Here is a 25534-nt window from a genome sequence, read left to right on the forward strand (position 1 = left end):
CTTGCTAGCTCAACTCCATTAACGCTCGAATAGCCCGGCTCACCCGACTCGATTAGGGCTCACGAACCCAACCCGCTCATATATCGCCCAAACCGACCCATTTATGGCTTGTTAGATATATATTTATATCTATATTATCAATTTCTCATATGATTGATAATTCATATTTGATACTTCATTAATTCTTATTTAGTATTTATTTATTTGATATGTAATACCATATAAATAATATAATTAACATATGATCTACCGTCTACGAAGCTACGTATTAATGTATTATCATTAGATATATTACAAAGTGATTCATGTAATCTCAAATTAAGTTATTAGTATAAATGTATAATAATATTAAAAATTAAAATCAATAATGTGTTTATTTATACGTTAGAATCATAATCTCAATATAATCATAATCATAAGTATTAAGTTATTAACAATTTAATATTTATCATTCAAAATTAATAATTTACTAACTTATACTACTTAGTGTATATTAGACTATTAGTAATTTAGTATAAACTGTATAATAGTATAATTAGTATTAGATAATCACCTGGTTAATATATACTAATCTCAAATTTAGTAATTAGGTTCTAAGAATCTAAGCAATTAGAAAGTTAGTCAACAATGTGCTCTTGATTCATTACTCTTTTGGGTGTGACAATTGGCATTATACACAATAATACGAACTTAAATGTTATATTAATTAATTGTATAAAATTAAATTAGTTTAAGTTATTGTTATACACTTATACTTATAAATTAATAAATTATAATATATATTTATATATGATATGTTTATTATATATAATATATGTTACGTTATATTCATCAATCATTATATAGTAATGCTTAGTGTATATTAGACTATTAGTAATTTGGTATAAACTGTATAATAGTATAATTAGTATTACATAATCACCTAGTTAATATATACTAGTCTCAAATTTAGTAACACTCTCTTTTTTAAGTATAAGAAAAAAGAGAGCACAAGCATGTAAAAAGATTTTCTAAGATGGTTGATCGATTTTGTAGTAGTTGATCGATTTTCTAAGATGGTTCATTTTATTGCATGTAAAAAGATTGCCGATTCCGTGAACGTGGCGCAATTATATTTTCGAGACGTATACCGCCTCCACGGCCTATCATTGTCCATAGTTTCCAACCATGACACGTGATTCCTTAGCCACTTTTGGCGGTGCTTGTGGCAGTTATCTTACACGAGACTTGATTTCAGTAGCGCTTACCACCCACAAATGGACGTTCAAACGGAGGTTGTTAATCAGTCATTGGGAGCTTTGCTTAGAAGCTTGGTGGGTGAACACCTCAAGTCATGTTACCAGCAGTTGTACCAAGCTGAGTTTGCCTACAATCCATCTGTCAACTGGAGCACCAGCCTTAGTTTGTTCACCATCATCTATGGGAGTAATCCACGGGCACCACTGGATTTAGCACCTCTCCCTGATTTAAAGCGAATAGACACCAAGGCGGAGGACCTTATTGCACATATACAAGAGGGCCACAAGTTAACCATCAAGAACCTAGAAGAATCAAAGGCAAAGTACAAGGTGGATGCAGACAAGAAGCGGCGTGCTTTGGAATTTGAAGAAGGTGATTTTGTATGGGCGGTGCTAACTAAAGATAGATTTCCTATTAGAGCATTTCCAGCAGACTCCCTATAAGGGAGTCTGTTTCCTAAATTTAGGGAATATGTCTAAAAAATCGCAAAAAACGTCCCACAGCAGATTCCCTCTTTGGTTCCTTAAACCATCAGCTGCTACAGTTGAACCCAATGTTTTGGGTTCAACTGTAGCGATCTACATGCTTATTAAATTAGAAAAAAAATATTATCTCTCCTCTCTCCTCCCATCTCATGTCTCTCTCACCTCTCTTTCTCTCTCTCGCACCACCAAACCAGAGATCAAACCAGACGTCTCTCTCTCACCTCTCTTTCTCTCTCTCTCGCACCACCAAACGATCAAACCAGAAACCCAGATCGATCAAACATTTTCAGAACGAATCAGAGATTTCAGGGATTTCAGACCAGAGATTTCAGACCCATAAATCAAATCAAACCAAAGAAACCCAGAAAACAAATCAAAGACACGAGGCGTCAAGGCATGTGAGCGCCGATTGGGTCGCTGTTGGATGGGGTCACGTTGTGCGAGGGGTTGGAGTCGCTGTCGATACAGAACTCGGCGGACTTGGACGACATGGGGTTGATAGCGATCACGAGGGGGTGTTGGAAATTGAAGAAATTTGAGGTGGTTGGGTGCAAGAGGATCATAGGGACAGGAGTGAGGACATTAGCTTCCTTGTTGGGAGGAGAAGAAAAGGAAGAGATCACAGGAAGAAGAAATGGGTTGCTATGCTGCGCTGCATCGGAAAGAAAGAAGAAGAAAATATGAAGGAGAGAGAAAGTATAAATTAAAGGAATAAAATATAAAAAAAGTAAAATAAAAATATAATATTTTAATGATATAGGGAAGTATTTAGGGAAGCTATTGGGGAGTAAATTGATATAGGGAAGCAAAAAGTAGTTTAGATCCTTAAATTTGGGGAAAATGATCAGGTAGCTGCTGGGAATGCTCTTAGTGAGTACAATAAATTAGCGGCTCGCAACATTGGTCTGGTAGAGATTGTGAAGAAGATCAACCCCAATGCTTATCATTTGAAATTGCCCAGCCACATCAAGACGTCTGATGTTTTCAATGTCAAGCATCTTGTGCCATTTATGAAAGATTCGTCAGAGGAGGATGCGAATTCGAGGGCGAATTCTATTCAACCTGGGGAGAATGATATAGACTACAATGCTAGGGAGTATATGTGGAAGACCCGAATGGATGATTGTGTGAAGACGCCCCAAAAGATGGTGGCACGATCCTAAACTCTCACAACAAAGGAGGTAGTCCCTGGAACTCCGATCGGTCGCACCTTGATTGTGATTAAGCGTAGTGCACCTGATATGGAGAAGATAGTCCCTGGAACTGCAACCGATACACCTTGCCTCTGCGTTCGAGCGCATGATCGAGCGCACAAGCCCCTGGAACTGCGACCGAGCCTGTGAATGAGCGCACGTTCGAGTGCACAAGTCCTTGGTAGTGCGATCGATCGCACTATACCTATAATCGAGTGCACTCGGAGAATTCTATGTTAACTTTCCACTGTTATTTGCTTTAAACCAACTTAGTTTACTTATTTTGCAAGGATTAGGGTTGTGGGAGCCCTAATTCTATCCTTTATTAGTACTAGGGGTCTTGGGGCTATAAATATATGATTATAGCCCCTTGAAAAGACAGTTTATTTTATTTGATCAATTTTCTTTCAATAAGAATTACTTAGAGGAGTTTTCTTCTTATTTTTCCATGAAACCTTAGATAGACATAAACTCTATAGTTTTCAGAAGAATTCTCAAATCCTTGATAGACTCAAGATCTAAGAATTATTTATCCTTCTTCTTGTATTTTTTTATTCGCTTCCACTTAGTCAGGCTGCATCACTTTCATAATCCGAAAATCATTGTAAAACATTTTAACCTTAATTTCACCTTTAATTTAACTCTGTGAAATTCCTTAATTCATATGTTTCTTGGTGAATAATGAGATCTTTTAACATAAATTTATAAAGCCAATCAGTCTACTAATCATATGGCTTTTGATAGTTGGAAATTTTTGCTGATTTGGAGGTTTAGAAGAGAGAATGATAGAGCATACAAGTGAATTGCATTTTTGTTCTGTTTTCACATTTTTTGAAGAATTTGTTTGTTGTCTCTCTTTTTATTATCCATTGGAAAGCTGTGCAACGTATAAAGACCAAATATGTTGGGGCTTGTCATCGCGGACCAACAGTAAATGGCATGACAAACCAAGTAACCAAGATTAATTAATTTTCTCCAAGACAGTGATCACATTGAACACAAATTGAAAATATGAAACTAACAAAACCTTACATTATTCAAATTTAAACTCACGAAACCAAATTGATGACAGACTCTATAACGACCAATTGATAACAGACTCTAAAGCGACCAATATGCAATTTTAAAAAAAAAGATTATACACCTATCTTTTACATCGTCCATGAATTGGAAATATGCAACCCTCCACCTATAGCTAAGAACTAATGGACCACAAACTCCCCAGAAACCTATAATGAAGCCAAGAACCACAGTAATTGGAAACCATGGGATTCTAGGCCTATCGTCCTCATCCCGAATGTCTCCCTTGTTGCTAACAATATGGGTGCAATCATGTGGAAGAGGGGGGCCACAAAGTCCAGGGTTACCCTCATATGCAGAGGCATCAAAGCTCTGAAGTTGAGTGCCTGATGGTATTGGTCCATGCAAATTGTTGTTTGCAACACTAAATTTATGCAAGAAATTCAGACTACTTAGTGATGCTGGTAGTTCACCGGACAATCGATTTGCGGAGAGGTTTAATTCTTCCAAGTTTGAGAGCTCTGAAATTTGGTCTGGGATGCTCCCTGAGAAATTGTTATAACTTAAATCCAGCAAAGAAAGCCGCTTCAAACAGCCGATCTCAATTGGGATGTTGCCGCTAAGATTGTTGTTTGCAAGAATAATTGCTGGTTGCAGGCTTGAGAGAAAATTGTACTGTCCAGAAAGACTGAAGCCAATAAATATTGGTAAATCCCAATGATTATTGTCTACTAGAGCTTTTGGTGACACTAATGTTTGCAATCCACAAAATTCCTTTGGAAATTCACCTGAAATGAGGTTATCAGATAAGTCTAAACGAAAGAGACTTGGAAGAGTGAACAACCAATTAGGAATTGAACCTGTGATACGATTGCCAGCTAGACTTAGTAATTCTAGCTTCTTAAGCCTAGATAGCCATATAGGCATTTGACCAGACAATTCGCATGATTCAATAGTAAACAATCGAAGATTTTCAAATCCGTCGGAATCTTCTATATTGTCATCACTTGGGATTGCCTCGTATAAAAAACTCTCTCCAAGGAAGAGTACACTGAGTGCCTTGCAACGCTTCAAAATCTTAATTGCGAATGTGATATTGGTTAACCTGTTGCCAGTAAGTGAAAGGAAAGATAAGAATTTTAATTGCAGCACCTCAGGTTGGATTTGTCCCTCTAGTCGATTTCGAGATAGTCGAATTGCGATCAAGGACTTGCATGAGTATAGGCTTACTGGAAAGTTACCAGAGAAATTATTAATCCCAAGGTCAATTACAGTAAGATGATGAAGACTTGAGAAATTAAAGGTAGAGATGTTTCCTTCAAGGAAATTGAATCGTAAGGACAATATTGTGAGATTTGTGCAATTCACCAAAGATGGCGGCAAAGAGCCTGTTAAGGAGTTCCAATCAAGGAGTATGTGCTTTAATTTGGAGAGCTTCCCGATATCCACTGGGAGCTTGCCACTCAAATTATTGCGATAAAACTCAAGGTAAGTGAGTTTGGTAAGGTTCACAATGTCACCGCTAATGGGTCCTGAAAGATCATTGGAAGGCAAAGAGATTTCTTCCAACCCCACTGCATTGTATATATCATGAGGAAGCAATCCAGAGAGAGAATTAAAACCTGCCCGGAAAACCTTGAGTTTGGAACATGCCCCTAGTCCACGAGGAATATGGCCACTATAATGATTATGGGAGAAATCGAGGAGCTTGACCACTGAAGAATTGATGCAAGGAAAGGAAGGAATCAGGCCTGTGAGACTATTGTTGCTGACATTGAGGTCGGTCAACCTCCATGCTCTTTGAAGGAATGAAGATTGGATTGTCTCACTAAATTGATTGCTAGATATGTCAACAATTTGAAGGGAGGCAGGCCAACCAGATGTATCTCCAAATAGATTGTTGTAGCTCAAATCAATGACCTTGAGTTGATTCAAGGACGAAAACAATCCCTTAGGGAGAGGACCCAAAAGTGAATTGTGGGAGAGATTAAGGTGGGAGAGACATGTGAGGTTTCCAAGATAGGGAGATATACTGCCATTGAGGCCTTTAGCAGGTAACCAGATATGGGTGACTCGACTTTTATGACTACAAGAAATGCCCTCCCACTGGCAACAATCAATGGAAGACCAATTTAGTGGAGGAGAAGACATACGGTTGAAGGCTAAGGACATGAGAGAGTCGCGGTCCATTTGGTTGCAGGCATGATTGGTTGAGAAAACACCAAAGAGAAACAAGGTGAAGAGGAGATGAAAAGGCTTTAAATATGACATGCTTCTTGTTTGATATGCCAAACCAAGAAGAAAAATGGTTATGAAGTACGTAGTCCTAAAACTACACCTTGTATATATAGCTCTCATCTTCAACTTTTCCCAAATGGTAAGTATATATGGTTGCGTCAACTCTTCCAAAACGACAAGTCAGCTGATAGTTTTGCCCCACTAGCAAAACCTAAGATGGTAACCCCAACTTTGCCCATTTCCATATATTCTAACAATTTCATTGAAAAGTATTCAAGTTCATTATCTTTTGATTTTGGCTACAAATTAAGATTCTTGGGTGTAGAACGTTTCATGATTACGACTTGACAAAACGTTTTCCTTTCACCTATGCTTGAAACGTCCCACGGCTAGTGGTGTTGTTATACCGTCCACCTCACATTGTCCCCACGTACAAATGTCACACTCACATATATATAAAAAATTAAAACTGAACAAAATTTAATTAAAAAATATAACTACTGAAATAAATAAATAATTCAATAAAATTTAATTATTATTTAAACATATAAATGTAACATACAATTTATTTTGTTATGCCTATGATGTTACCTATTTGGTTGTCCTTTACGAGTCTTCATAATTAGTTGACAAGGTTTTTACTTTTTTATGTAGATATGCCCTTCGAATATGGTCTCTATTTTAGATTTTTTTTTTTCTTAAGCAATGATCTATTTACAAATTTACTAAATCTACCTTTACACAAGCTTGTTTAGAATTTGATTGAAACTTATTGGAATCATTGGTGTTCTTCATAATCTCAAATAACTTCAATTATATTCATACAGTTAAAACATGTAACAACAAATATATATTCACAAGAAATTAATTTAATTGAATAATCGAAATAAAAGTTTAATCAATATTAAAGTTTGATCACATACCTAAATTTTTTAAAAGCAATTGGTCTAAATTATTGAAGGCTTTAAGAAAAAAAAAATGGCAAAGTGAAAGAACGAGTACTTTAGAATTTTGCATAAGTCTAAATCGCAATTCACAATTTTGCTTTTCAATGTAAATGTATACTTGCTTTTGTTTTTAAAGTTGAGATTATTGATTGAGAACTATACTTAGGGTTTTTTTTATTATTTTTAATCAGCCAAATGTATGGGCCCACTGACGTGTTAAAAGAAAGAAGCTAAGGCAGTAGTCCATTGACGTGTTAAGCCCATTGACCAATTGACTTGTTCAAAGAAAGAAGCTACAGTGGTCCCCAAATAGTCCAATGACAAATTATTTAAACGGTGCGGTTAGTATAGGGAGAGTTTGTCATGGTCTTCTACCCCTTTTCACCCAATTACCTTAACCTAGAAGCCTTAAACACAGATTCTGTTGCAGAAAATTTCGCAATATCCCAACACTGCTCGAGTCGTTGCCCTATGTGTTTTATGAGTGGATGTCGATTGCCCTGATCTGCGGCTGAGGGTGGGCAACAGGGCATCCAAGAGATTTTCTACCAAGTATATAAAAAAAATTTAGAGGTTGAGGGGAGACCCCTTTCAACCCCCCTCCCATACATTCTTTAGGTACTGGCGAAGTTAAAAATAGGTTCATTTGTCACCCAATGCAATGCCAAGTCAAAAAGCTCTAAGTCATTCATAGCAAAACAAAAAACATTTGATGAACACTTAAACTTAGAGAAACACAAAACATGATCATAACCTAATAAAGAGCAAACTCAAAGAGCAAACCCACAACAACAAAAGATTTTAGTTCCATTGACGTGACATTGCATTGAACTTTTGAGATGAATATTGTTGAGTGTTAAATAAGACACTTGTGGTAGTTGACAAATTGTTAATTTTAACAGTTAAGTGACATAGGAACATATTTTAAACTTGGGCAAAACTTAAGAATCAAATTATTGAAATTGAAAATTCAATGACTAAATCTAAATGATATGAAAACTTAAAGAATAAATATAATTTTTGTTTCCTTTATATGTAAATATATATTTGATTTTTTAACATCTTTTTATTATTTATAATAAGTGACACCTTGTATATATAGCTGTGATCCCAATGGTAAATATATATGTGGTCACTGGTCATGGAAAAGTATTCAAGTGATCACTATCAATTGATTGTTAATTTGTGTCTAAAATTAATGCAAAAAAAGATTCTTGCGTCCAGTTTTCCTTGGCATGGTTTGGAATCATGTATATGTAACTTTCCAACACGAAAATTCTTAAGGAATTGACGAACCTTTCTCTTTCCCCTATGCTTGAACCATCCGTCATTTGGGCTAACGATACCAACGGCTGCTAATTTTGTCAATTATGTTGAAAAATCGTTTTTGGACTTGAAACCCACGGCTACTGTTGTCGTTTACAGTCCACCTACCATTATTCCAAACCTTGTTGATGACAATTTTGATAATGATGTTTTGAATTTCAAGAGTTTTTAAGACTCACAATGAACTCACAATGGAAGACTCACAATGAGCCACGGCATCTCAATGTACTAGAAAAAGAAAGAAATTATAGGTTAGCTTTTAAAATTGTACGGTTTCAAAAAAAACGTCTCTTTAATCGCGATTTGATTCCAAATCAAAACTTTTTAAAAAGACAATTTCATGCAATTTGATTTAAAATTGCATTTTTTTGAGGATTTTTATTTTATTTTTTTCAATTCCATGGTTTAGTTGGTAATGTGAAGCCATGTTGTTTGATGTAAGGAGGCGGTGTGACTGCCCTCCTTTGCATTTTAGCTTCTTTTAATGAATTCCTTTCTTATTGATAGTTGTTGTGAGTTTATTTATGAGGATTGAGTCTCATTTTGAAAAAATATAAACCAAAAGGAAGCCAATTGTCTAACAAAGTTAGTGTTGTACGTCAGCACACGCAGATAGGAAACTTGGGTGTTCCTCTAAGCCAAGATGCTCTTCACATTCTACAATAAACCCTAGCTCATATCTGACTAATGCTTCCACTGAAAATGCATCATTAGAAGGTAAAGTCTCTAGTAAGCAAGCTAATTTTCTCCTGTCAACTGTTAGTTTTTCCCAATTTCGGAGCTTTTTTGCATGATTTCATTTTCCTATGTTTGCTACAAATGAAGATTCTTGCGTGTAGTTTCATCTGGTATATATGGTTTGGAAGCATGTATGACTTTACGGCACGAAAATTCTTATATGTGGAATTGACAAACTTATTCCATAATTTCCTCTATGCTTCAACCCTCCACCACTTGTGCTATGTATCAACACTCTTATCACGGCTAAATCAATCAAAGCCAAAGGAATAATTTGACCAGGAAAGTCTGGCATATGCATGAGATACTTAAGAAGTGTTGTTTCAAACGATTATTCAAAAGTCTTTTGCTATTGATGAAGATCGTAACCTATACGTTCGTGGAAATGAAGCAATGGAACCACAATTCAAAGACACGGGATCAGACGCGAGACGTCAAACAGTCTCAAAAATCAATACATACACCTTTCAAATAAAGATTTTTTTTTTTTTTCTTTTCTAATCTTTCAAATCAAGATTATTGTTTGTAGTTTCCACTCTGGTAGAATAAAAAATAAAAAAATAAACACAAAGGATTTATGGGACGCAAATGGCTACATCTTGCTCTTATTCTTAGTAATATTTTCAATACAAAGGCTTATATTTATAGGAGAATTAGAATAAGTGAAAGTAATAGTATGATATTACCAAAAAGCTAGGAAATTACAATCAAATCTTGCAATCCAGACCTTTTAGACGGTATATTGATCCAATTCAGGATGAAGATGCGTCAACCCAGTCCAGTCCATTCTTCTTGGGTCGGAAACTGTTAAAATAATGATTAAGTAATTAAATTTACCTCTTCCTATAAGTTTAAGCTTAAGCTTTTGGGATAACGGGTAATTTAACATGGTATCAAAGTCAAATGTCTTAGGATCGAACTTTAACTCCGTCAATTCACTCTCATTTAAATTAAATATTTCACGTGTTGGGTCTCACCTATTAAAAGATAGTCTCAGCCCACAAGTGAAGAAAAAAGTTAAAATAATAATCTAGTGATTTAACAGAAACTATCTCAACAAAAAAGAAGGAAGAAGTTACTATACTTTTTAAAAAAAATATTATTTTCATGAGTAATAATGCAAGGAAATTCATTCCATCTCACTTGCCCCGTAGTGGGCTTTTTCGTTTTCGAGAATGAAAGACCATAGAAGCAATCAAATTGCATTCCAGAGAAAGGCATTCTACTCTGTTTTCACATTTCTTGAAGAATTTTTTGTTGTCTTCCCTTTTAAAAGCTAAAAGCTACAGTTGTGCTTGTTATGCCCCAATCCCCAACTGCACATTTTTTACAACTTGATGTATCAAAAATGACTCTAAAGTTCAGTGGGGGAAACTATGCCGCGCGTGGAAATTTCGAGAGATTGTCACAATAACCAAATAAGTTGTGGCTTTTCATCGCCGACCAATTGTAAATTGCATGCCAAATAAAGTGGTTAGACAAAATATTTCCCCACTTACGAAGCCAGAAACAGAGGTCCACAATGAATGAAAGCCCAAGGCTTATAAGGTGCATCCGTAAAGGCCTTGAGGGAATTTTGTAATCAAAAGTCATAAGGAGAAAAAGCTAACCGTTATGCCAAATCCATCTTAGAATCAGGCGGTTCGAAACAAGATCATGAAGGTCCACTTCACAAGAGAAATCCGGATTGGCCCAACAACCCTATCTCATCAATTAAAGTCCAGATATATCCAAAGTCATTTACAACCTCTCCAGAGATTACTATGGGAGAGATGTCGTCTCTACAAATGTAATCATTGATCCTCTCAACAAACTCAATCCCACCTTCTAAGGGTTGTTACCAATATTTGAGGAAAGTATTTGCAGGACTCTCCCTCTCAAGCTCCATCTATAAAAGGAACACGCACCACAATATCAAGGGGATGGTGAATTCTATCTCTACTATTCTCATTTCATTATAGTTACTTTATTGTCTTACTTTCATCTCTCTACATTATTCTAACTTAGGTATCGGAGGTGGAACGGCAGCCACACCCCACTTCGCGGCCTTCCATCACTGATCAATCTTTACTCCTAGCAGGCTTTGGAATCAAGTCACTACCAAATTGACAACTGTCTCAACAAAAGTAACCATGATTAATTAATTTTCTTCCCCAAAGGTGATCACATTAAACACAAATTAAAAGTATGAAAACTAACAAGGCTTATTCATATCGAAACTTGAGAAACCAAATTGATGACAGGCTCCGTAACGACCACTTGATAATAGACTCTAAAATAACCAATATGCAATTTTAAAGAAGAACATTATACACCTATCTTTTAGGTGGTCCATGAATTGGAAATATGACACTCTCCACTTACAACTAATAACTAATGGACAACAAACTCCCCAAAAACCTGTAATGAAGCCAAGAACCACAGTAACTCAAAACCATGGAATTTTATGCCCATTGTCTTCATCCCGAATGTCTCTATTGTTGCTAACAAAATGGGTACACTCATGTGGAAGTGGGGCGCCACAAAGTCCAGGGTTGCCTTCATATGCAGAGGCATTAAAATGATGGTTTTTAAAAGTAGCTAAAAAAACTTTCAAAAATTTATCTTTTAGGATTGCCGTCCAATATTCTTTCCTGCAATCCTTCATATTAAAATTCTTGCTTTTAATGATGGTATTTTGAACTTCGCGCACAAGAAAACGTACTAATTATATGACTTGGAAATCTGGAGTCTGAAAGAAATCATGAAGTGAAAGTTGGGAGGAAAATGACCAAAACTAAAGACTTGGAAGGCATAGAAATTATGACCAATGATGCTTGACTTAGACTCAAACTATCTGAAAGAAATGATGCATGATTTAGGAGAAAATTATTTGAGTGATTAACATCATTGATTTTGACTACATTAATGCAAGATTTTTGCATGTAGTTTCGTCGAACCAAGCTGAAAATTGAAAGGAAAATGACCAATGCCTACTTTTTGGCTTTTCTATTGAATTTGAATGTCCCAACGGCTAGGTTAGACGGTTCTAGTGGCAAAATGCCTGACTTCAGCAAATTTCATTGTATTGTAGAGAGAGTAGCTAGCTGTCAAAGGCTCATATGCTCTTCAGCAGATCGACTTTGTGGTCATTGATCATGATCACTCACTTGCCTCTCACCACGACAAAATTTTAAAAACAAGTTTAAACTTTTGGTATAAGTAATAATTTAACACCAGTCATTCATATGGCTTTTAGAATCTCCTGGTAATTAATTAAAGACGGGTTGTGATGCCTTACAGAAGAGGATATACTATTTTTTTTTTGGATAAGTAATATTGGTTAATATAAAAAAAAATAAAAATCGAATATTAATATATTAACTAGTTAGATAATACTATTTATAGTTAAGTGTATATACATTAGAACATGGAGCATACAAGTGAAATTGAATTCCTGAGGACTGCCTTTTTGTTCTGTTTTCACTTCTTTTTTAGAATTTATTTGTTATCTCTCTTTTTATTATGCATCCAAGACTAAAATGACTAAAATTGAGTGATGTATAAAAATGATTCCACAACTTGATGTATCAAAATGACTAAAATTCAGTGAGAGAGGCTATGCCGCGTGTGAAAATCATGAGAAATTAACTGTCACAATGGAGTTTTCACCGCAGACCAATAGTAAATGGGATAACAAACATTTAAAGTAATCAGGATCATTAATTATTTTATCCACAATGGGGATCACATTGAACACAAATTGAAAATATGAAACTAACAGAACCTTACATTATTCAAATCTAAACGTGAGAAACCAAATATGGGTGACTCGATGTTTATAATCACAAGAAATGCCCTCCCATTGGCAACAATCAATGGAAGACCAATTTAGTGGAGGAGGAGAAGAAGTATGGTTGAAGGCCAAGGTCGAAAGAGAGTCGTGGTCTATTTGGTTGCAGGCATAATTCATGGAGAAAGTGCCAAAGAGAAACAAGGCGAAGAGTAGATTATAAGGCTTTAAATCTAGCATGGTTCTTCTTTAATATATCAAACCAGAAGAAAAATGGATATGAAGTAGTTCTAAAACGACTAGTATATATATATATATATATATAATCATGTCAACTGATAGTTTGGTACACGTCAACTTTGCCCAAGTTGCAAGTCCAGTGGAGACATAATTTTATGAAAATGTATTCAGGTTATAATCTTTCGATCGTTGGTGCAATTGCTTAGAGACATTATCATGTCCAACGGATTTTCCATGTTTCGTTGTTGGAAATGATCACTAATTCGGATGAATATTTAGAAGAAACACGGAGACTTAAGAAAAAAAAAAAAAAAAAAATCTACCATGCTCCAACAACGTCCAAACGGCAAATTCAGAAAATAACAAAAATAAAAAAAGGAGAATAGAATCAGTAATGAAAAGAAGTATAAAGAAAAAGGAGAATAGAATCAGTAATGTATAAAATCCTTGACTTAGGTATTTTTGTTCCCATATGAGTAAATAAGTATAAAGAAAAATAAGAAAACTTAATTAATTTTGATCAAAGTAGTAATACAAAATTAGCTATAGTCTTTGATAGCATTGGTATGATACGTATTATATTGTAATACAAATAAAACTTACATAATTACTAACATTCAAAAAAAAAAAAAAATAATTTTCTCCTTTTAGGAATACAAAATTAAACAAAATCTTTTACTCAATCAAATAAATACGTTTCTTTTGTGCACAACAACAAAATACTTCTTCTTTTTTTTTTCCTCTTCTTCTTTTGCTTTCATATAAAGAACAAAAAAAAAAAACCATAATACTCAAATGAATTAAAACATAAGAACATTTTTCTTTTTCATTTTAATCCATATAAATGAAAACATATTAAAATCTTTGTTCCCACTCCTCGTAAGTAATGGTAGAATATTAGTACTAGAAATTCAATACAATGATAATCATTAATGTGGTATTGTTTTGTTTTTGTTTTTCATAATTTTTAACGGCAAAAAATCCTAAATTGTGAGGTGCAGTCTACTGTCTAATGTCAAATTACACTGTTACAAGTTTTAAGATCATGTCTGAGACCTCTCTTATAAAGCTTCAAAAGAGCCAAAAATGGAGAGGACCGTTAATCTCATAGGTAAATAAATATAGGTACTGATATAATATAAGTTGAATGATTAAATTTATTAGTTTTAATCAACTAATGCTTTTTGATAATTGATGATATTTTGAACTTCTAATCGGTTCAACCCTTTAATTACAAGCTCTATAGTTTATATTAGAGGCTTTTGACTATCTCATTTAAAAATTAATTTGTGTTTAGTGAGGGAATCTATAACTTTTTTATAAAATTTGAAATAGCACCCCGCAAGTGACGAACCAGAAACTATTATGAATAGGGGCCAAGCCAAAAAAATGCTAACGACCAGTTGGCTAAAAAAAAAATAATTTACCTTATAATTTTTTTGTTCTTACGAAGTAGGAGGAGGGCCATGGCCTATACCAGTCCCTCATTCCTCCATCCCTGTTCGTAAAATATATTTTAAGAACCGTTAACGTGAACAAAACGCCACTGTTGTACCTCAACAGTTTTTCCAAGTCATCACTTACAATTCTGCGCAACTTCCGTAGTTCTTTCATGATTTTAGTCTTCCGTGATTTCCAATCCCACTTGCACCTTTTTCGAAACACCATTAATTTAATGGCGCATGCGAGTAATTCCTTGTTTGGAAGTCTTCATCACTCGCACTAACAATGAGCAGTGAAATCACTACAAGAGAAAATGATTCAACCCGGCCAATTGCTTACTTTTAGTGTCCGATGACGACATTGATGACAACGGAGCTAGGAAGGGATCATAATAACCGTAATCAAGAACTAAATTCACCAAATCAAATTTGAAGGGGTTAAATTTGACAACAAACCTGAATTTAGAAAAACCAATATATATATATATATATATATATTGGAACTTGAATGTCCCAAGGACTAGGTTAGAAGGTTCTAGTTTGCAGAATTAAAGCTGGACTTCAGCAGACTTCATTGTATTGTGGAGAGAGTAGGTGTCAAAGACTCATATATATGCTCTTCAGCAGACTTCGTGGTCAGTGGTCACTGATCATGATCAGCCACTTGACTCTCACAGCAACATATTTGAAAATCTTCTCCATCTTTTCTAAGTGCTGAGACACGCTTTTCCCCTCTTGCATCTTGCTAGGACTAAAAAAAAAAAAAAAAAATCATTGCAAAAGAAACTTCTAAATTCTAAGGGATTATTTGAATCACCACTTATTTTAAAAGTTCAACTTAATAGTAAAAGGTGATGTATTTAATCACTACTTTAACACTAATAGGTGAAGTCTAACACCTAAAATATTTAGTTGAAATGAGATGAATTAACGAAAACACTGTTCGAACTCACGACCTCTACTCTAGTACTATGTTAAATTACCACTTTTAGGATAAGTGGTGATTTACTTCTTTGTTAGATTCTCGTTTTATGTAGCGGTCTCAAATGGTTACATTTTATTGTTCTTGTAAGCCATCTGAGCTATACAAAGATTCTTCCTTTCGCAGATAAGCTGAGAAACCGTATATCTCCCAAGCGATATAGATTTTGGCTGATTTGGAGGTTTAGAAGAGAGAATGATAGAGCATACAAGTGAAATTGCATTCCTGAGCATTGCCTTTTTGTTTTGTTTTCACATTTTTTGAAGAACTTGTTTGTTGTCTCTCTTTTTATTATGCATAGGAAAGCTGTGGAACATATAATGACCAAATAAGTTGTGACTTGTCGTCGCGGACCAACAGTAAATGGCATGACAAACAAAGTAACTAAGATTAATTAATTTTCTCCAAAACGGTGATCACATTGAACGCAAATTGGAAATATGAAAACTAACAAAACCTTAATTTATGCAAATTGAAACTCAAGAAACCAAATTGATGACAGACTCTATAACAACCAATTGATAACAGACTCTAAAGTGACCAATATGCAATTTTAAAGAAAAAGATTATACACCTATCTTTTAGGTTGCCCATCAATTGGAAATATGCAACTCTCCACTCATAACTAAGAAATAATAAACCTCAAACTCCCCAAAAACCTGTAATGAAGCCAAGAACCACTGTAATTGGAAATCACGGGATTTTAGGCCCATCGTCCTCATCCTGAATGTCTCCCTTGTTGCTAACAATATGGTCGCAATCATGTGGAAGATGGGGGCCACAAAGCCCAGGGTTATCCTCATATGCAGAGGCATCAAAGCTTTGGAGCTGAGTGCCTGATGGTATTGGTCCATGCAAATTGTTGTTTGCAACACTAAAGGCATGCAAGAAATGTAGACTACTTAGTGATGCTGGTAGTTCGCAGGACAATCGATTTGCAAAGAGGTCTAATACTTCCAAGTTTGTGAGCTCTGAAATTTGGTTTGGAATGCTGCATGAGAAGCTGTTATAACTAAGATCCAACCGAGAAAGATGCTTCAAACAACCGATCTGAATTGGGATGTTCCCACTAAGATTATTGTTTACAACAACAATTGTTGGGCATAAGCTTGAGAGAAAATTGTGTTGTGTAGAAGGATTGGGGCTAGTAGGTATTGGTAAATCCCAATGATACTAGAGCCTTTGGTGACATTAATGTTTGCGATCCACAAAATTCCTATGGAAATTCACCTGAAATTAAGTGTCCAGATAAGTCTAAACAAAAAAGCCTTGGAAGAGTCGACAACCAATTAGGAATTGAACCCAAGATACAATTGTTAGCTAGAGTTAGAAATTCTAGCTTCTTAAGCCTAGATAGCCATATAGGCATTTGACCAGACAATTTGCATGATTTAAGACTAAACAATAAGAGATTTTCAAATCCATCATAATCAACTCGTCTAGGGCTCGACCCGATTAAGGCTTGACTCGCCTGACAAGCCCGACTCATTTGGAGCTCGTGAGCTCGACCCGTTTAGGCCTCGATTAGCTCGGCTCGCTCGACTCGTCTAGGGCTTGCTAGCTCAACTCCATTAACGCTCGAATAGCCCGGCTCACCCGACTCGATTAGGGCTCACGAACCCAACCCGCTCATATATCGCCCAAACCGACCCATTTATGGCTTGTTAGATATATATTTATATCTATATTATCAATTTCTCATATGATTGATAATTCATATTTGATACTTCATTAATTCTTATTTAGTATTTATTTATTTGATATGTAATACCATATAAATAATATAATTAACATATGATCTACCGTCTACGAAGCTACGTATTAATGTATTATCATTAGATATATTACAAAGTGATTCATGTAATCTCAAATTAAGTTATTAGTATAAATGTATAATAATATTAAAAATTAAAATCAATAATGTGTTTATTTATACGTTAGAATCATAATCTCAATATAATCATAATCATAAGTATTAAGTTATTAACAATTTAATATTTATCATTCAAAATTAATAATTTACTAACTTATACTACTTAGTGTATATTAGACTATTAGTAATTTAGTATAAACTGTATAATAGTATAATTAGTATTAGATAATCACCTGGTTAATATATACTAATCTCAAATTTAGTAATTAGGTTCTAAGAATCTAAGCAATTAGAAAGTTAGTCAACAATGTGCTCTTGATTCATTACTCTTTTGGGTGTGACAATTGACATTATACACAATAATACGAACTTAAATGTTATATTAATTAATTGTATAAAATTAAATTAGTTTAAGTTAGTGTTATACACTTATACTTATAAATTAATAAATTATAATATATATTTATATATGATATGTTTATTATATATAATATATGTTACGTTATATTCATCAATCATTATATAGTAATGCTTAGTGTATATTAGACTATTAGTAATTTGGTATAAACTGTATAATAGTATAATTAGTATTACATAATCACCTAGTTAATATATACTAGTCTCAAATTTAGTAACACTCTCTTTTTTAAGTATAAGAAAAAAGAGAGCACAAGCATGTAAAAAGATTTTCTAAGATGGTTGATCGATTTTGTAGTAGTTGATCGATTTTCTAAGATGGTTCATTTTATTGCATGTAAAAAGATTGCCGATTCCGTGAACGTGGCGCAATTATATTTTCGAGACGTATACCGCCTCCACGGCCTATCATTGTCCATAGTTTCCAACCATGACACGTGATTCCTTAGCCACTTTTGGCGGTGCTTGTGGCAGTTATCTTACACGAGACTTGATTTCAGTAGCGCTTACCACCCACAAATGGATGTTCAAACGGAGGTTGTTAATCAGTCATTGGGAGCTTTGCTTAGAAGCTTGGTGGGTGAACACCTCAAGTCATGTTACCAGCAGTTGTACCAAGCTGAGTTTGCCTACAATCCATCTGTCAACTGGAGCACCAGCCTTAGTTTGTTCACCATCATCTATGGGAGTAATCCACGGGCACCACTAGATTTAGCACCTCTCCCTGATTTAAAGCGAATAGACACCAAGGCGGAGGACCTTATTGTACATATACAAGAGGGCCACAAGTTAACCATCAAGAACCTAGAAGAATCAAAGGCAAAGTACAAGGTGGATGCAGACAAGAAGCGGCGTGCTTTGGAATTTGAAGAAGGTGATTTTGTATGGGCGGTGCTAACTAAAGATAGATTTCCTATTAGAGCATTTCCAGCAGACTCCCTATAAGGGAGTCTGTTTCCTAAATTTAGGGAATATGTCTAAAAAATCGCAAAAAACGTCCCACAGCAGATTCCCTATATGGTTCCTTAAACCATCAGCTGCTACAGTTGAACCCAATGTTTTGGGTTCAACTGTAGCGATCTACATGCTTATTAAATTAGAAAAAAAATATTATCTCTCCTCTCTCCTCCCGTCTCACGTCTCTCTCACCTCTCTTTCTCTCTCTCGCACCACCAAACCAGAGATCAAACCAGACGTCTCTCTCTCACCTCTCTTTCTCTCTCTCTCGCACCACCAAACGATCAAACCAGAAACCCAGATCGATCAAACATTTTCAGAACGAATCAGAGATTTCAGGGATTTCAGACCCATAAATCAAATCAAACCAAAGAAACCCAGAAATCAAATCAAAGACACAAGGCGTCAAGGCATGTGAGCGCCGATTGGGTCGCTGTTGGATGGGGTCACGTTGTGCGAGGGGTTGGAGTCGCTGTCGATACAGAACTCGGCGGACTTGGACGACATGGGGTTGATAGCGATCGCGAGGGGGTGTTGGAAATTGAAGAAATTTGAGGTGGTTGGGTGCAAGAGGATCATAGGGACAGGAGTGAGGACATTAGCTTCCTTGTTGGGAGGAGAAGAAAAGGAAGAGATCACAGGAAGAAGAAATGGGTTGCTATGCTGCGCTGCATCGGAAAGAAAGAAGAAGAAAATTTGAAGGAGAGAGAAAGTATAAATTAAAGGAATAAAATATAAAAAAAGTAAAATAAAAATATAATATTTTAATGATATAGGGAAGTATTTAGGGAAGCTATTGGGGAGTAAATTGATATAGGGAAGCAAAAAGTAGTTTGGATCCTTAAATTTGGGGAAAATGATCAGGTAGCTGCTGGGAATGCTCTTAGTGAGTACAATAAATTAGCGGCTCGCAACATTGGTCTGGTAGAGATTGTGAAGAAGATCAACCCCAATGCTTATCATTTGAAATTGCCCAGCCACATCAAGACGTCTGATGTTTTCAATGTCAAGCATCTTGTGCCATTTATGAAAGATTCGTCGGAGGAGGATGCGAATTCGAGGGCGAATTCTATTCAACCTGGGGAGAATGATATAGACTACAATGCTAGGGAGTATATGTGGAAGACCCGAATGGATGATTGTGTGAAGACGCCCCAAAAGATGGTGGCACGATCCTAAACTCTCACAACAAAGGAGGTAGTCCCTGGAACTCCGATCGGTCGCACCTTGATTGTGATTAAGCGTAGTGCACCTGATATGGAGAAGATAGTCCCTGGAACTGCAACCGATACACCTTGCCTCTGCGTTTGAGCGCATGATCGAGCGCACAAGCCCCTGGAACTGCGACCGAGCCTGTGAATGAGCGCACGTTCGAGTGCACAAGTCCTTGGTAGTGCGATCGATCGCACTATACCTATAATCGAGTGCACTCGGAGAATTCTATGTTAACTTTCCACTGTTATTTGCTTTAAACCAACTTAGTTTACTTATTTTGCAAGGATTAGGGTTGTGGGAGCCCTAATTCTATCCTTTATTAGTACTAGGGGTCTTGGGGCTATAAATATATGATTATAGCCCCTTGAAAAGACAGTTTATTTTATTTGATCAATTTTCTTTCAATAAGAATTACTTAGAGGAGTTTTCTTCTTATTTTTCCATGAAACCTTAGATAGACATAAACTCTATAGTTTTCAGAAGAATTCTCAAATCCTTGATAGACTCAAGATCTAAGAATTATTTATCCTTCTTCTTGTATTTTTTTATTCGCTTCCACTTAGTCAGGCTGCATCACTTTCATAATCCGAAAATCATTGTAAAACATTTTAACCTTAATTTCACCTTTAATTTAACTCTGTGAAATTCCTTAATTCATATGTTTCTTGGTGAATAATGAGATCTTTGAACATAAATTTATAAAGCCAATCAGTCTACTAATCATATGGCTTTTGATAGTTGGAAATTTTTGCTGATTTGGAGGTTTAGAAGAGAGAATGATAGAGCATACAAGTGAATTGCATTTTTGTTCTGTTTTCACATTTTTTGAAGAATTTGTTTGTTGTCTCTCTTTTTATTATCCATTGGAAAGCTGTGCAACGTATAAAGACCAAATATGCTGGGGCTTGTCATCGCGGACCAACAGTAAATGGCATGACAAACCAAGTAACCAAGATTAATTAATTTTCTCCAAGACAGTGATCACATTGAACACAAATTGGAAATATGAAACTAACAAAACCTTACATTATTCAAATTTAAACTCACGAAACCAAATTGATGACAGACTCTATAACGACCAATTGATAACAGACTCTAAAGCGACCAATATGCAATTTTAAAAAAAAAGATTATACACCTATCTTTTACATCGTCCATGAATTGGAAATATGCAACCCTCCACCTATAGCTAAGAACTAATGGACCACAAACTCCCCAGAAACCTATAATGAAGCCAAGAACCACAGTAATTGGAAACCATGGGATTCTAGGCCTATCGTCCTCATCCTGAATGTCTCCCTTGTTGCTAACAATATGGGTGCAATCATGTGGAAGAGGGGGGCCACAAAGTCCAGGGTTACCCTCATATGCAGAGGCATCAAAGCTCTGAAGTTGAGTGCCTGATGGTATTGGTCCATGCAAATTGTTGTTTGCAACACTAAATTTATGCAAGAAATTCAGACTACTTAGTGATGCTGGTAGTTCACCGGACAATCGATTTGCAGAGAGGTTTAATTCTTCCAAGTTTGAGAGCTCTGAAATTTGGTCTGGGATGCTCCCTGAGAAATTGTTATAACTTAAATCCAGCAAAGAAAGCCGCTTCAAACAGCCGATCTCAATTGGGATGTTGCCGCTAAGATTGTTGTTTGCAAGAATAATTGCTGGTTGCAGGCTTGAGAGAAAATTGTACTGTCCAGAAAGACTGAAGCCAATAAATATTGGTAAATCCCAATGATTATTGTCTACTAGAGCTTTTGGTGACACTAATGTTTGCAATCCACAAAATTCCTTTGGAAATTCACCTGAAATGAGGTTATCAGATAAGTCTAAACGAAAGAGACTTGGAAGAGTGAACAACCAATTAGGAATTGAACCTGTGATACGATTGCCAGCTAGACTTAGTAATTCTAGCTTCTTAAGCCTAGATAGCCATATAGGCATTTGACCAGACAATTCGCATGATTCAATAGTAAACAATCGAAGATTTTCAAATCCGTCGGAATCTTCTATATTGTCATCACTTGGGATTGCCTCGTATAAAAAACTCTCTCCAAGGAAGAGTACACTGAGTGCCTTGCAACGCTTCAAAATCTTAATTGCGAATGTGATATTGGTTAACCTGTTGCCAGTAAGTGAAAGGAAAGATAAGAATTCTAATTGCAGCACCTCAGGTTGGATTTGTCCCTCTAGTCGATTTCGAGATAGTCGAATTGCGATCAAGGACTTGCATGAGTATAGGCTTACTGGAAAGTTACCAGAGAAATTATTAATCCCAAGGTCAATTACAGTAAGATGATGAAGACTTGAGAAATTAAAGGTAGAGATGTTTCCTTCAAGGAAATTGAATCGTAAGGACAATATTGTGAGATTTGTGCAATTCACCAAAGATGGCGGCAAAGAGCCTGTTAAGGAGTTCCAATCAAGGAGTATGTGCTTTAATTTGGAGAGCTTCCCGATATCCACTGGGAGCTTGCCACTCAAATTATTGCGATAAAACTCAAGGTAAGTGAGTTTGGTAAGGTTCACAATGTCACCGCTAATGGGTCCTGAAAGATCATTGGAAGGCAAAGAGATTTCTTCCAACCCCACTGCATTGTATATATCATGAGGAAGCAATCCAGAGAGAGAATTAAAACCTGCCCGGAAAACCTTGAGTTTGGAACATGCCCCTAGTCCACGAGGAATATGGCCACTATAATGATTATGGGAGAAATCGAGGAGCTTGACCACTGAAGAATTGATGCAAGGAAAGGAAGGAATCAGGCCTGTGAGACTATTGTTGCTGACATTGAGGTCGGTCAACCTCCATGCTCTTTGAAGGAATGAAGATTGGATTGTCTCACTAAATTGATTGCTAGATATGTCAACAATTTGAAGGGAGGCAGGCCAACCAGATGTATCTCCAAATAGATTGTTGTAGCTCAAATCAATGACCTTGAGTTGATTCAAGGACGAAAACAATCCCTTAGGGAGAGGACCCAAAAGTGAATTGTGGGAGAGATTAAGGTGGGAGAGACATGTGAGGTTTCCAAGATAGGGAGATATACTGCCATTGAGGCCTTTAGCAGGTAACCAGATATGGGTGACTCGACTTTTATGACTACAAGAAATGCCCTCCCACTGGCAACAATCAATGGAAGACCAATTTAGTGGAGGAGAAGACATACGGTTGAAGGCTAAGGACATGAGAGAGTCGCGGTCCATTTGGTTGCAGGCATGATTGGTGGAGAAAACACCAAAGAGAAACAAGGTGAAGAGGAGATGAAAAGGCTTTAAATATGACATGCTTCTTGTTTGATATGCCAAACCAAGAAGAAAAATGGTTATGAAGTACGTAGTCCTAAAACTACACCTTGTATATATAGCTCTCATCTTCAACTTTTCCCAAATGGTAAGTATATATGGTTGCGTCAACTCTGCCAAAACGACAAGTCAGCTGATAGTTTTGCCCCACTAGCAAAACCTAAGATGGTAACCCCAACTTTGCCCATTTCCATATATTCTAACAATTTCATTGAAAAGTATTCAAGTTCATTATCTTTTGATTTTGGCTACAAATTAAGATTCTTGGGTGTAGAACGTTTCATGATTACGACTTGACAAAACGTTTTCCTTTCACCTATGCTTGAAACGTCCCACGGCTAGTGGTGTTGTTATACCGTCCACCTCACATTGTCCCCACGTACAAATGTCACACTCACATATATATAAAAAATTAAAACTGAACAAAATTTAATTAAAAAATATAACTACTGAAATAAATAAATAATTCAATAAAATTTAATTATTATTTAAACATATAAATGTAACATACAATTTATTTTGTTATGCCTATGATGTTACCTATTTGGTTGTCCTTTACGAGTCTTCATAATTAGTTGACAAGGTTTTTACTTTTTTATGTAGATATGCCCTTCGAATATGGTCTCTATTTTAGATTTTTTTTTTTTCTTAAGCAATGATCTATTTACAAATTTACTAAATCTACCTTTACACAAGCTTGTTTAGAATTTGATTGAAACTTATTGGAATCATTGATGTTCTTCATAATCTCAAATAACTTCAATTATATTCATACAGTTAAAACATGTAACAACAAATATATATTCATAAGAAATTAATTTAATTGAATAATCGAAATAAAAGTTTAATCAATATTAAAGTTTGATCACATACCTAAATTTTTTAAAAGCAATTGGTCTAAATTATTGAAGGCTTTAAGAAAAAAAAAACTGCAAAGTGAAAGAACGACTTTAGAATTTTGCATAATGTAAATGTATACTTGCTTTTGTTTTTAAAGTTGAGATTATTGATTGAGAACTATACTTCAGGGCTTTTTTTGTTTTTTTAATCAGCCGAATGTATTGGCCCACTGACGTGCTAAAAGAAAGAAGCTAAGGCAGTAGTCCATTGACGTGTTAAGCCCATTGACCAATTGACTTGTTCAAAGAAAGAAGCAGCAGTGGTCCCCAAATAGTCCAATGACAAATTATTTAAACGGTGCGGTTAGTATAGGGAGAGTTTGTAATCGTCTTCTACCCCTTTTCATCTAATTACCTTAACCTAGAAGAAGCCTTGAACACAGATTCTGTTGCAGAAAAATTTCGCAATATCCCAACACTGCTCGAGTCGTTGCCCCATGTGTTTTATGAGTGGGTGTCGATTGCCCTGATCTGCGGCTGAGGGTAGGCAACAGGGCATCCAAGAGATTTTCTACAAAGTATATAAAAAAATTTTAGAGGTTGAGGGGAGACCCCTCTCAACCCCCCTCCCTCCGCTGGTGTCAATAATAAATACATTCTTTAGGTTCTGGCGAAGTTTAAATAGGTTCATTGTCACTTTATTAATTATCATCAAAATTAACGGTTTGTCATATGCCAATCTGTCTCATTTGACACATCATGAAAACCCAATGCAATGCCAAGTCAAAAAGCTCCAAGTCATTCATAGCAAAACAAAAAACATTCGATGAACCCTTAAACTTAGAGAATCACAAAACATGATCATAACCAGCAAACCCACAGCAACAAAAGATTTTAGTTCAATTGACGTGACATTGCATTGGACTGTTAAGATGAATGTTGACGTGTTAAATAAGACACTTGTGGTAGATGACAAACTGTTAATTTTGACAATAAAATAATATAGGAATATATTTTAAACTTGGGCAAAACTTAAGAATCAAATTATTGAAATTGAAAATCCAATGACTAAATCCAAATGATATGAAAACTTAAAGAACAAATATAATTTTCCTTTTTTTTTTTTGTTTTGTTTTTCCTTTATATGTAAATATATATTGGATTTTGGGAAATTGTATATAAAATCCTTAGGTAAACGCGCATTTTTTAAAAACTCCCTGGGTTTTTTTTTTCGAAAATTTACTCCCTGGGTTAATGGAAATGACAATAAAATCCATGCCGTCAAAAATTTTTAACAGCCGTTAGTCA

General features: G+C 35.5%; 2 pseudogenes; both read right to left on the reverse strand.

Moving 5' to 3' along the window:
- Positions 1–3973: 3973 nt before the first annotated feature.
- On the reverse strand, positions 3974–6208 carry LOC148583963 (tyrosine-sulfated glycopeptide receptor 1 pseudogene; annotated as a pseudogene).
- A 14926-nt stretch (positions 6209–21134) lies between these two features.
- LOC132163757 (tyrosine-sulfated glycopeptide receptor 1 pseudogene) lies at positions 21135–23369 on the reverse strand (annotated as a pseudogene).
- Positions 23370–25534: the final 2165 nt, after the last annotated feature.

The sequence above is a fragment of the Corylus avellana genome, chromosome 8 (genome assembly GCF_965113065.1).
Source record: "Corylus avellana chromosome 8, dhCorAvel1.hap1.2, whole genome shotgun sequence".
NCBI lineage: Eukaryota > Viridiplantae > Streptophyta > Magnoliopsida > Fagales > Betulaceae > Corylus > Corylus avellana.